This window comes from Gallinula chloropus, assembly GCF_964237585.1.
Source record: "Gallinula chloropus genome assembly, chromosome: 32".
In the NCBI taxonomy this organism is placed as follows: Eukaryota; Metazoa; Chordata; class Aves; order Gruiformes; family Rallidae; genus Gallinula; species Gallinula chloropus.
The window spans coordinates 1756576-1770739 of NC_140117.1; the positions used below are offsets into that span (position 1 = coordinate 1756576).

A 14164-nucleotide genomic window follows, 5' to 3' on the forward strand; every position below is an offset into this window, starting at 1 on the left:
TTCCTTCTCCAGAGATAAGCTCTGAGGCCAAAGAGCCCAATGGAGAACAGGAAAAGCACGGTCAGAACAGCCTTCCAGGGACGGGCATCACGTAAAAAGGGAGCTGGGAAACACACAGATCCACAGGGAAAGAGATCAATTTACACTTGCATCCATGGGGAGAAGGACCAAGAGACCCCTGCCACACACTTGCCAGCCCTTGTCCCGCGAGCCCTGGCCTCAAGGGGACAGAGTCCTCCCGTGCCCCCACACCCCCACATGGTACCCCCCAAGCCCAGACCCAAGCTGCTCCCAGCCAGGCAGCCACGCCCCGCCCTGCTCCAGCGCCGCAGGGGCTGGCTGCAGCCGTCTTACCGGAGATGCGCAGGGATGCCTCCTGCTCCTGGTCCAGGCGGCGGTTCCTGACCACACAGGACCAGTTCCCATCTCTGGTTCCCGTCACCACGATGGCGTCTTCGGTGTCGAACAGGCCCCTGGCATCAGGGGAACGTCTCTGGGAGACCGAGGGGACACAGTGCCCGTCGGGGTCTTTCCACAGCACCTCCGGTTGCGGGAACCATCCGGCCGATCGACACAGCACCCGGATGCCTCCGGCCTCGTACCCCTCCAGAGAGAGCTGAGGACAAGAGCCTGTGGCTGGGGAAGAGCCCAGGGTTGGGATCAGGGAGGGACGGGCTCAGCTGCAAGGCCACCACCACATCCCAATGCAGACACAACACAGCTCCCACCAAACACACCCCAACCTGTGCAGGAACCACCCAGCATTGATGCCCAACAGCCCCAGATCTCCCCCCAAACTTCCCGGCACAACAAGACTGAGCTGCCCAGCTTCAGCACCTCCAGGCAGCATCTGCACCCCCTAAGGCTGCCAGACACTGTGCCAGCTCTCCTGGGGCACCAAGAGAGGGGACACAGGTCTGGGTGGGACACACAAACCTGGGGACACCACGACCACCCCTGCAAACACTGTGCCAGACACAAACCTGACACGTCCAACTCCACCAAAGCTTCTCCATAAGAGTCACTATCTGTCACAGTGCAGATGTAATAACCATTATCAGAGGGTCTCAGCCCAGAGATTCGCAAGACCAGCCTTCCTCTGGAGAGACCACCTCTGATCAGCTCTGTCCTCCCAACATATTCCTTCATCTGGTCCCAGGACACGTCCTCCCCATGTCGGTAGTGGTGCACCGTTTCAGTGACATCATGACGGATCCACCTGATGTCCCAGCTCTGAGCGTCCATGGCTGGGGACAAGTGACACAGCAGCACGATGTCCTGCCCCACAGGGACATGGAGAGTGTGGTCTGGTCCCACCACTGTGAAGTCAGCTTGACCACAGAGAAGGACACAGAGACATGGAGCTTGAGCCTATGTTAATTGAGGGTGTTGCAGGCCAGGGCCGAGCTTGGCGTGAGCAGGGCACGCTCCATTCTGTGGGGGGTATCTTTGCCCTCCCATGGTCCAGAGACCCTGGAGAAACTGGAACGGGAGTGGGTGGACTGGAAGGAGAAGGAGGTTTCCTGGGAGTGGGAACCTGCTCCAGAAAATGACCTCCACGCCAGCCAGCCCTGCTGTTGTGAGCCACAACAGCCAAGGGAAAGTGAAAGCATGCGGGGCTGAGCTACGGGCTGGGCTCCCCCTGCCCCATGGCAGCTCCCTGGCCCACATTTGCCACCCTTATCAAGCGAAAGCCCCACCAGCCCTGCAGGATCCCTACCTGATCCCAGCTGGAGCACGTGGAGAGTCACCCAATACATCAAGAGACCCCCAGGGCTCGCTGGGAGCCACATCTGTGGCTATGATGGAGAGGAGGGAGAGGAAGGGAAGCGGAGGATGGTGATGAGTGTCATAGCCACCCCAGAGGTGATCTAGCATAGTAGGGCTGCCCTTGCCCCAAAGAGGCACCAAAATCCCCAGAGCCCCTCACCAGCACCCTGATGGCACCAGAAACTGGTGCTCGAGGACAGGATGGGACTGCAGATGGTCCCAGGGGCAGCCCCTGCTCTGCCTTATGGCCCCTCTCCAGGAGTTATCTCAAATCTGATAACGGCTTGAAATGAAGGGAAATGTTCTAAAGCCCCTGGGGAAGGAGAAGTTGCTGGTGAGATGGAAACTCCAGTGCTGGCCAGCTGCAATAGGCTGGTGAAAATAAAGGAAGTTTGCCTAGTTTCAGAATTCCTGTGCAGAGATGGTGCCCCATCCCCCAGCTGAGGAGCTGACATTCCGCCTCTAGGCACCAAAGCCCAGAGTCAGAAAGTAAAGTGTTAAGGAGCTCCCAGGGACAAGAGATCGAAAGGACCCCCAACCGACTCCCCATCTGCCTGGGTGACGGTGCTGGAGGTGGCTTTTCCCGGAGCGGCGACTCTCCCAGCAGCCTGTGCTGGGAAACAGCACCCAGTGAGGTTTGGCACCTCAGGAGCTGTTTCCCCTCCCAAAAAGTGTTGATGTCTTTGTGTGTGACCACTGTCACTGAGGCAGTGAGCAAACCCCGACCAGACCCTGGTGAATTGTTCACCTGAGCCAGGGCCACTGGGTCCATCTCTGGGGGTCTGGGGGTCCTGGGACATTGTTCTGTTCTGGAGGAAAAGGCAGAAGCCTGTCAACCCCAGGAACTAAAAAAGGAGGAGAAGGAAGGGGAAAGATGGTGGGAATCATCAAATCACAGAGTTACCAGGTTGGAAAAGACCTTTGAGAACATCATGTCCGACTAGACCCATCCTCCACTAACCCATATTCCTGAGCACCTCATCTACCCATCTGTTAAACGCATCCAGAGTTGGTGTCCCAACCGCCTCCTTGGGCAGCTGTAAGGTACTGGAAGTATGCCTTAATAATCACCAACAGAACAGAATTGTATCCCCAATTTTTCCTCTCACCTACCAAACCTCATTCCTCTCCTCTCACCTACCAAGCCTCATGCTTTTCCTACCATCTACCAAACCTTTCTCCTCTCACCTACCAAACCTCATTTCTACCACACCACCACCCCTCAGGCTGAAAGTGGCTTGTGCCAAGGACCTAATGACAATGCAATGAGCCAACATCAGGAGAGCATTCCTTCCACATTCCATCCAAAAGATATCGGGAGAGACATCAGGAGCCCTTCACACATCAGGCCTTCCATCATCCACCCTGGAGCATTCCCACAGCCAGGTGGAAGGTGTGGCAATGCCAAGGATGACTACAGAAAACAGAGCATTCTGCCATGGGAAAAAGGGAACAACATATCACAAGAAGAAAACAAGAAGACATGGAGACACCAAGGAACTTCCCCCCCATCAGACCTGAAGAATGCTCTGCCATCAGACCTGAGGTCATCAGACTGATGGGATGCTGTAGCTCCATGGTGGTAGATATAGCCCCTCTCTCTCTCTTCCTCTTTTCCACTCTCTCTCTCCCTCTCTCTTTTCCACCCTTTTCTCTTTCTTCTCCCCTTCCCCTGCACGTTTGTTGTGGGGCAAATAAAGTGACTTGAACCTTGACTCCGTTTCGAGTCTTAATTCTGTTCTCTGAGAATTGTGAAGAACTGATCACACTAGAACACCTAATAATCGGACATCACTCAGGGGTTAAGCTCTGCCAACCCCAGCCACCAAGATCAATCTGAGGTTCTGGAACACAAAGGGGTTTAACCTCTGCTAAATTAAGTCTTGTCTAGGTTGTGGATCGTGACAGCAGCCTTTCCCGGTGCCCCATGACCCTTTCGGAAAAGGACCTTTTCTTAATGTGTAACCAAAATAAGGAGAAAGAAGGGAAAAGAGTGCAGTTGCTGAGGCAAAGGGCCCCCGAGTGTGTGACCATGTCAGGGGACCCTTCCTGATAGCAGCAAAACCGAGACCAGAACTGCAAGGTCAAAAGAAAACACAGGGAGAAAGAGGAACAGAGAGAAAGAGAGACAGACGGACGGAGAGGCACCCAGCTTCCCCCTCCGTTGAGCACCAGAGAAACTACATGTCATGTCCTGTATGGATCACACACCATGGTGACATTGGAGATGGAGCAAAGGATGACGGGACCAACCCCTCTCGGTACAAGAGCCGCCCCTTGGAGCCAAGCGAATGGGATGGGCAAACAGGGCCGGGCACAGCAGTTGGCTCGGTGGTTTGTGTGGGCAGGGTGAGCAGGGAGAGCACGGTCTCTCTCATGGTTCAGAAGGTCAGTTGAGTTCAGCTTCTGCCCACAGAGCATGCTGGGCACCACCAGACAGAGAGCTTGCCCCAAGAGAAGAACTGTGGCCACCCAGGCAGAGGGCCTGCCTGGAGATGCCACTGTCCAGGTGTAGGTAGTTAGGGTCCAGCGGTCGGAAGATGTCGTACTGTACGGAAAGGTAGGACCCTTCTAGGACCCTTCTAGGAACCTTCCAGGACCTTTTCAGGACTTTCTCAGGTAGCTTTGGCAATGCCACCTTAGCGAGCTGGAACAGTGCGGTCTGTGCAGAAACCGTTACAATTGATAGAACCTATAAATGGGCAATTCCATCAGCATCAGGGATGTGGATCTGTCATCAGACAGGTCTAACCCCCTGTGTGTCCCTTGAGCATTTCAACCCTGCAACTGACTTTTGTGCACAAATTTTGATTGTTCCCAAGGTCCTATATCATTCGGATGAAGAAATATACTATCACTGGGGAGAAGTAGACAACAGACTCCAAAAGAGAGAAATACTGACAGCTGTGACAATAGCAACACTGCTTGGCCTGGGAGCAGCCGGCACAGCCACGGGAGTGACCTCTCTGGTGACACGACAGCGAGACCTGTCTCAACTGCAAACCGCCATCGATGAAGATCTGCAAAAAATCGAGCAATCTATGATGTTTCTAGAACAATCTGTCTCCTCACTCTCATAGGTTGTTTTGCAGAACAGACGAGGATTAGACCTCCTGTTCATGCAACAAGGAGGCCTTTGTGCCGCCTTGAAAGAGGAATGTTGCTTTTATGCTGACCACACCGGGATAGTTAGAGATTCGACGGCCCAACTAAAAGGAAGGTTGGCTAAGAGAAAAAGGGAAAGAGAGGCCCAACAAGTATGGTTGGAACTGTGCTTTAATTATTCACCGTGGCTGACCACCCTAATATCTACTCTAATAGGGCCTATCACAATGGTCATAATAGCATTAATTTTTGGACCCTGTATACTGAACAAGCTTGCCTCATTTGTCAAGAGTCGGTTAGAGAAGGTTAACATTCTCTTCATAGAAAACAAACAAATGCTTTAAGAGTGCATAAGTACTATCTCTACTATTCCGTAATTGTTCCTAGTACAACCTACTATCCAAATTACCTCTGACTGTCATTCACGTAGTGTGCCTTATGGTATCAGTATCATAAGCTATCAGTGTTGTAAGCCACTTTGCACTTTAAGTGGTTTAAATAAGCATGGGGGTGGGGGGGAGGGAGATGTAGGTAGTTGAGGCCTGGTGGTCAGAAGATGTCGTGCTGTATGGAAAGGTAGGACCCCCTCCAGGTAGCCAATAGCATTAAGCCTATGATGTAAGTGGGCGGAAGTGATGTCATGACTGTAAGCTATATAAGGCTGTTGCAGTCACCATTAAACGCCATTTGCCATCCACCACATTGATGTCTGTGAGCTGATGGACCAAGCGGCCAGAGGGTGGCCGCCGTGCCGTTCCTGAACCAGGTTGCCACGCTGCGAAAGGCAACAACCGAGAGAGACAAATTCTATAAGCAGCAAATTTCCGTTCTCTTTATCAACCCACTGCAACCGACAGCTCGTTTCCTGCCCTCGAGCACCAGTTCCTGGTACCATTGGGGTGCTGGTGCCGGGGCTCTGGGGATTTCAGCCCCTCTTTGGGACAGGAGCAGCCCTTCTTCGCCAGATCACCTCTGGGGGGGCTGTGACCTCCATCACCCTCCTCTGCCTCCCTTCCCCTCCCTCCTCTCCAGAGTGGCCACAGATGTGTCTCCCGGTGAGCTCTGGGGGCCTCCTGAGGTATTGGGTGACTCTCCACGTGCTCCAGCTGGGATCAGGTAGGGATCCTGTAGGGCTGGTGGGGGCTTTTGCCTGCTCTGGGTGGCAGATGTGGAGCAGGAGCTGCTGGGGGGTGGGAAAGCCCAGCCGGGAGCTTGGCCCCACATGCTTTCGCTTTCCCTTGACTGTTGTGGCTGCAGTGGGGCTGACTGGAGTGGAGGTTGTTTTCTGGAACAGGTCTCTGCTCCCAGGAAACCTCCTTCTCCTTCCTGTCCTCCCACTCCTGCTACAGTTTCTCTGGGGTCTCTGAGCCATGGGTGGGCAAAGTAACACACATGGTATGGAGCGTGCCCCGCTCATGCTAAGCTGGGCCCTGGCCTGCAAAGCTCTCAACTAATGTAGGTGCCATCTCTATGTCCTTCTCCATGGCCAAGCTGACTTCAGAGTGGTAGGGCCAGGTCACACTCTCCATGCCACCGTGGGGCAGGACATCCTGCTGCCGTGTTATTTGCACCCGAGTGTGGATGCCCAGAGCTGGGACATCAGCTGGATCCGTAATGAGGTCTCTGAAACGGTGCACCACTACCAACATGGGGAGGACGTGTCCGGGGAGCAGATGGAGGAATATGTTGGGAGGACCGAGTTGGACAAAGATGGTCTCTCCAGAGGAAGGCTGGACTTGCGAATCTCTGGGCTGAGACCCTCTGATGATGGTCAGTACGTCTGCACTGTGACAGATGGTGACTCTTATGGAAATGCTTTGGTGGAGCTGGAGGTTTCAGGTTTGTGTCCGGTGTAGTGTTTGCAGGAGTGGTTGTGGTGTCCCTGGGCTCGTGTGTCCCTCCCAGACCTATGTGCTGTCCCCTGGTGCCCCAGGAGAGCTGGCACAGTCTCTGGCAGCCTTGGGGGGAGGGGGGTGCAGATGCTGCCTGGAGGCGCTGAGGCTGGGCAGCTCAGTCTTGCTGTGCCAGGAGGTTTAGAGGGAGATCTGGGGCTGTTGGGCATCAACGCTGGGTGGTTCCTGCACAGGTTGGGGTCGATTTGGTGGGAGCTGTGAGGGGTCTGATCAGGGATGCAGTGGTGGCCTTGCAGCTGAGCACATCCCTCCCTGACCCCAACCCTTGGCTCTTCCCCAGCCACAGGCTCTGGCCCTCAGCTCTCTCTGGAGGATTACGAGGCCGGAGGCATCCGGGTGCTGTGTCGATCGGCCGGATGGTTCCCGCAACCAGAGGTACTGTGGAAAGACCCCAACGGGCACCGTGTCCCCTCGGTCTCCCAGAGACGTTCCCGTGATGCCAGAGGCCTGTTTGACACTGAAGACGCCATCGTGGTGACAGGGACCAGAGATGGGAACTGGTCCTGTGTGGTCAGGAACAGCCGCCTGGCCCAGGAGCAGGAGGCGTCCCTGCGCATCTCTGGTGAGATGGCTGCAGCCAGCCCCTGCGGCGCTGGAGCAGGGTGGGGGTTGGCTGCCTTGCTTGAAGCAGCTTTGGGCTGGGCTTGGTGTGGAGTGGGGGTGTGGGGGCATGGGAGGTGTCTGTCCCCTTGAGGCCAGGGCTCATGGGACAAGGGCTGGGAGGTGTGGGGCTGGGGTATCTTGGTCCTTCTCCCCACAGATGTGAGTGTAAATTGGTCCCTTTCCCTGTGGATCTGTTTGTTTCCCAGCTCCCTTTTTCCGTGATGCCCGTCCCTGGATGATCGGTCTGGGTGTGCCCCTTGGGATCCTCTCGCTCTGCGTATTGTTCTGCATTTGCATTTTTATATATGCCTGCGTAATGGAAGGTACATTTGCTCCCTAGTGACATGTTGCCTTCATCAAAAAGCTCTTTGGGCAAGGACAGAAGGGGACAAGGACACGGTGGTCTGTGGGCGGGGAAGACAGAGAGCGGGGCTAGAGTGTTCAGCCGCTGGGAAGGTCCCAGAGACCCTCTTCACAGGAATCACAAGAATCACAAGGTTGGAAGAGACCTTTGAAGATCATCGATTCCAACCATTCCCATCCTAAGCTAAAGCAGATCCCTAAGTACCTCATCTACCCTTTTTTTGAACACATCCAGGGAAGGTGACTCAATCCCCTCCCTGGGCAGCCTGTTCCAGCCCTGACAACTCTTCCAGTAAAAATTTTTTTTCTAATATTCAATCTGACCCTGCCCTGGCACAGCTTGAGGCCATTTCCCCTTGTTCTATCTTCTGTCACCTGGCTGAAGAGACCATCGCCCACCTCTCTACAACTTCCCTTCAGGTAGTTGTAGGTGAGCTGTTCCCGCTGAGGAAGCAAGCTGTTCTCCTGTCCTCCTCTTCCTCTGGCTTTGCTTTTCATTGCAGCTGGTTTCCTGTGAGGTGGGGGTGTCCTTCTGACCCTTTCCCCAGCAAAACTTCCTGGCACAGGAGCCCCCGGCAGGGACTTGGATTTGGGGGATCCTGACGTTGGGGCTGAGCTCCAGAGAGCCTGAGTGGGATGTTGGGGCATTCCCAGGAGCCAGGCAGTCTGGTCCTACTCCCCAAAAAGGAGGAGCTGGGGATCAGCCTGGGCTCTGTTTCATCCTTTGGGATCAGCCCTAGGATGAGTGGTTGTTCCCTCTGGTCACACACCTCTTCTTGGTTTTGCTTTCCAGTGAAACGGGGATTCAATGAAATGTAATCATGCTGAATAGATTGATGTAGGTGTAGCTTAAGACACAATTAATATAACTTTTATATATGAATTTCCATGGGTTTTAAGAATAGATTCCTTTTGGATTTTAGCAGAATTTGGCTGCAATCATATATGTTTTGTGAAAGCGGCTACAAAACTTAGCCTGAACAGTGCAACAGCCTTGAAACCAGAGAAAGTGGAGATAGGGGAGTTGTAAATAATGAGACTAACGACCAATTAAGAGACAGAGTATATCTTGTTTTCAGTGAAAAAGGGGTTCCTAACTAGTTTGTGCAGGAATGTGTTTTCGAGCTCAGGTAACCATGGAAAAGAAACGTAAAGAGCATGTGCTGAGTGTTGCCTTCGGAGATGTAGTGACCTGATTCAGGACCAACCCCAGGCCGCTCGGGCTATCTGCTCACAGACACCAATGTGGTGGACAGCAAATGGTGTTTATTGGCGAGTGGTACAGTGTTATATAGCTTAGATTTACAACGTCACTTCCGTCTGCTTACATCATAGACTAAATGCTATTGGCTATCCGGAGAGGGGTCCTACATTTCCGTACAGCACAACATCTTCCGACCGCCAAGCCTTAACTATCTACAGCTGAGAGAGAGGAAGACGTCCAGCCTTCATCCCTGAAGACCACCGGAAGACCCCCTAAGTGTCACTGAGCATGCTCTGTCTGTGAGGAATTACTATAAATGACTTCTTAGAAATAATTAGCATAACCCCGCTTTATCTTAGAAATTATAATGAATATGTAGAGTTAATCTGTATAAATATGAGAAATTTGTCTTTAATGGGCACACTCATTGGGAGGAGTGATCCCCTGTGTGCCCAGAGCTGCAATAAAGGATTCCTGCTTCATAGTCACCAAGGCTGGTGAGTTTTGATTCCGGCTTTCTGAGGCATCAGTTTGGCACCCAGATGGGACCCTCTCTGCTGGGCTGCAGGACCCGGTGAGGAACAGGACTCCCCAGGCGCACCCTGGGATTTCCCACAGGGACTCCTCGCCCTGCTTGGGTCACTGCAGCAGACCAGGACCATCCTCCCATTGTTAAGGTGTTCCTTTAACTTGATTTGAGCTCCTGGTTTGATGGATGCCCGTCTGTATCTGGTGTACTTGGGTATCTTGGTATTTGGTTTCTGGAGACCGGTCATCTGGGGATACTGTAAGCTGTTGGGAGACGTCCCACGTGAATGTCGTATCCCAGGTCACTGGTGGCTGATTGTATACACCTGGTTAGTAGCCTGTAAATGCTGCTAACAATCGGAATCTCCGTAACTGTATCGAGTGAGTATTGTTCTGGTTTAGATTTATCATATAAAGATCTTGTGCAGTGTGACCGAGGCGTTTCAGTGATCAGGGGGTGAGTGTGGAGTGCTGCTGCCAACTTGTGTCACAGCGTGCTGCTCTGCGGTCAGTGAGAGAGCTCCTGCCTGTCACAGGGAGACCAGGGTTTGATTCCCAACGCTGCTCTGCTGGCACTGAGTGACTGCTCTTAACTTTGGATATTGTGACAAGGAACTGACTTCTGAAAAGTGATTTGGATTTGATGAACGGTGGGTGTGAGTGAAATGAGTTGACTCTGGTGTGAGTGGTGAGTGCCTGAGTCGCAGCGTGTCTGTGAGAGAGAGAAAACTACCCACTAGAAATTTGCAGTTTGTTCTATTTTTGGTGTAATTGGTGCAACAACACTGCTAACAAAGCTTAAGAATACAGAGGTTTGGTTTACAGTCTTAGACGTAAAAGATGCTTTCTTCTGCCTGCCATTAGCCAAAGAAGATGAAAAGTTATTTGCATTTTAAATCCTACCACTGGTAGGAGAACCTAGCTTACCTGGACAGTGTTACCCCAAGGTTTTAAAAATAAATTCATCAATCTTTGGGAATCAGTTTGCAGGAGAACTTGAAGCATGAGACCCTCCCTCCAGAGACGAAATCTTTCTGCAGTATGTGAATGGCCTATTAATAGTAAATGAAACAAAACCTGACTGGATTCAAGGGACAAGTTTGTTGAATTTTTGGGGGCTAAATGGATATCAAGTCTCTCAACAGAAAGCTGAAATGGTACAACAATGAGTAACCTATCTGGGATGTGAAATTTCTGGAAGACAAGGAGAATTGGATACTGAGCAAAAGAAGCCATCTGTAAGACCCTCAGATGGTAAGAGAACTCAGAACATTTTTCAGAATTGTGAGCTAGAGTCAGTTGTGGAATAATAGCGAAGCCTCTTTATGAACTCTTGAAAATTAACCCTGCTCAACTGGGTAAAAGAGGCCTGGGAAGCTTTTAATACACCTAAAAATGAACTTAGGAGAGGTCTAGACTTGCTCTTTTTACATGAAAAACCAGGAGTAAACCTGGGAGTCCTGGCTCAACATTTAGGACCTGTGGTGGTTTTACTCCAGCTGAGAGCCAACATCCACACAGCTGCCTGCTCTTTAAAGGAAAAGGCGAGGGGGAGAAGTGGGGGAGGGGGATGGGGGGTGAGGGAAGGGAAGGGAAAAGGAAGGGGCAAATAACAACCCAAAACCAAGAAACCAAAAGCCCGTGGGTTGGGATAAGGATAGTTTACTAAAATAGCAGAAAGATAAAATATAACAATGCTAACAGGACTTTAGAGCAAAAAATATATGAAACTGTTGATACACAATGCAGTTTCTCACTGAACCCACAACTCAGGCTGTGTCACCCAGAGCCGTCCCGGAACCCGACTATCCCCCAAGAACCGCGCGTCCTGGAGCCGCCCCTGCGCCTCCTCCCACCAGCCCCCTTTATACTGAGCAGGACGGAATTGGCATGGAATACTCTCTTTGGCCCATTTGGGTCACCTGTCCTGGCTTCGCCCCTCCTTTCTCATGAATAGAGAAATATGAAGAACTGAGAAAGTCCTTCACTGTCTGACAGCAACTAAAAACATCAGGGTGTTATCAGCACAGCTTTCATTTTAACTCTCAAACACAGCATTCCATCCGCTGTTACAGAAGAAGTTAACTCCATCCTGACTGAAACCAGGACACCATGCAACACATCTCTGGGACAGGAGCCTGCATAGGCAACATATGGGAACCAAAATGAAGGTTTTGCAGCTCTTTCCTTCCCACAATAAGTAAAACTAGCAAAATCTGGGTCATTCCCTCAGTAGGGGCCTGGTGGATATGCTCAAGAACAGGCCTTACTCCGTGTGTATCCCTAAAGGTGTTTATATCTTCTAGCGAATACTGTGTCCAGGTTATCATTGTCCCAAGAATATTATATCATTCAAAGAAGGTAGTCTATGATCTGGGATATGGGAACACCCCATATCACAAAAAGGGAGCCCATAACTGCCATCACAATAGCCACATTGTTGGGTATTGGGGCAGTGGGGGCAGGGATGGGAATAACGTCTCTTATCCAACAACAACAAGGTTTCAACTCCCTGAGAGCAGCAGTAAATGAGGATTTGGAACGAATAGTCAATCACCGCGTTAGAAAAGTCTCTGACTTCACTATCAGAGGTAGTGTTACAGAATAGAAGGGGAATGGATATTCTTTTTCTACAGCAAGGGGGTGCTCTGTGCTGCTCTAGGAGAAGAATGTTGCTTTTATGCTGATCACACAGGGGTGGTATGAGATTGTCGTGGTTTCACCCGGCTGAGGGCCAAGATCCACGCAGCTGCCTGCTCCTTAAAGGAAAAGAGCAGGTTAAAGGGAAGGGGAGGGGGGGGAGGTGAGAAGTAAGGGAAGGGAAAAGGAATAGAAAGGGGCAAATAACCCCAAGATCAAGAAATTAAGAGGCCCGTGGGTTGGGATAAGGATAGTTTACTAAGATAACAGAAAGATACAATGTAACAATACTAACAGGACTTCAAAGCAAAATATATGAAGCTGTTGATACACAATGCAGTTTCTCACCGAACCCACAGCTCAGGCCGTGCCACCCAGAGCCGTCCCAGAACCCGACCGTCCCCCAAGAACCGCGCGTCCCAGAGCCACCCCAGGCCTTCCTCCCGTCAGCCCCCGATATCCTGGGCAGGACGTAACTGGCGTGGAATACTCTCTTTGGTCAGTTCGGTCACCTGTCCTGGCTTCGCCCCTCCTTTCTCATGAAGAGCTGAGAAAGTCCTTGACTGTCTGACAGCAACTAGAAACATCAGGTTGTTATCAGCACTACTCCCATTTTACTCTCAAACACAGCATTCATCTGCTGTTACAAATGAAATTAACTCCATCCTGACCCAAACCAGGACATTATCCACCCCTTATTCCATACCATTTACGTCATGACCAAATCCAACCATTTCTTGTTTCAGACACACATATATGTGTGCACACATGTATACGCACATATGTGCATACAGGTATTATTCCCTTAGTCCATTCCTCTGAGTTTGTTGAGTGAATGAACATTTAGTCCATGATGATTTTCAGGCTTCATTCTTCGTAACAGTCTCTCATGGTGTCAGTATGCGCCATTGGATCGTTGCATCTCGGGCTCTCGGCCGATACATCTGACATGGTCCATGTTCATAGTCTGTGAATCAAAGATGTTCATTTTCAAAGGGAAGGAGGAAAAAGTTCTTGGAACACCAGGTCTTGGTCCTGTCCTCGTGGCACTCTTCCTTCATTGACTTGTATGACTCCGGCTTTAACTCCATTGGTACAACATACAACAACATACAGCAATAATAGCAATAATGAATGTACAGAGCAATTATTATAATACAATTTCTACCTTATTAATTATATTGGCCAGTCTCACCTAAAATCAAATCCCTCTGGGGTACACATCGAACTTCTCCATTCTTCTGCATTACCCACCAAGTACAACCAGGTCCTTGAGCAAAAGCAATCCCAGACATGGGTTTACCTTTGCCTGAAGCAGGGATGACCCAAACCGTCTTCCCTAATGTACTCTTCATATGCACCACTGGGACTCTGTCTCCTTCTACAGTACGTGGAGATTTTGACTGGGCAGGACCAGGTCGATTGGTGGATCCTCTAGAGTTAACTAACCACGTGGCTTTGGCTAAATGTGTATCCCAGTGTTTGAATGTTCCACCACCCATCGCTTTCAGGGTGGTCTTTAAGAGTCCATTATATCGTTCAATTTTCCCAGAGGCTGGTGCATGATAAGGAATGTGGTACACCCACTCAATGCCATGCTCTTTGGCCCAGGTGTCTATGAGAGCATTTCGGAAATGAGTTCCATTGTCTGACTCAATTCTTTCTGGGGTGCCGTGTCGCCATAGGACTTGCCTTTCCAGACCCAGGATTGTATTCCGGGCAGTGGCATGGGGTACAGGATATGTCTCTAGCCAGCCAGTGGTTGCCTCCACCATCGTAAGCACATAACGCTTGCCATGGCGGGTGCGTGGGAGGGTGATGTAGTCAATCTGCCAGGCCTCCCCATATTTATATTTCATCCACCGTCCTCCATATCAAAGTGGCTTCAAGCGCTTAGCTTGCTTGATTGCGGCACACGTCTCACATTCATGGATAACTTGTGCAATAGCATCCATGGATAAGTCCACCCCTCGATCTCGAGCCCATCTATATGTTGCATCTCTCCCTTGATGACCTGAGGAATCATGAGCCCATCGAG

The 14164-nt window shown here is 51.2% G+C and overlaps 1 long non-coding RNA gene across 1 annotated transcript; it reads left to right on the forward strand.

Moving 5' to 3' along the window:
- The first annotated feature begins 7237 nt into the window (after positions 1-7237).
- On the forward strand, positions 7238-9415 carry LOC311202811. Its single transcript, XR_014617937.1, has 3 exons — positions 7238-7350; positions 7598-7714; positions 9090-9415. It is a non-coding gene; the product is annotated as an uncharacterized lncRNA (long non-coding RNA).
- The last annotated feature ends 4749 nt before the right edge of the window (positions 9416-14164 follow it).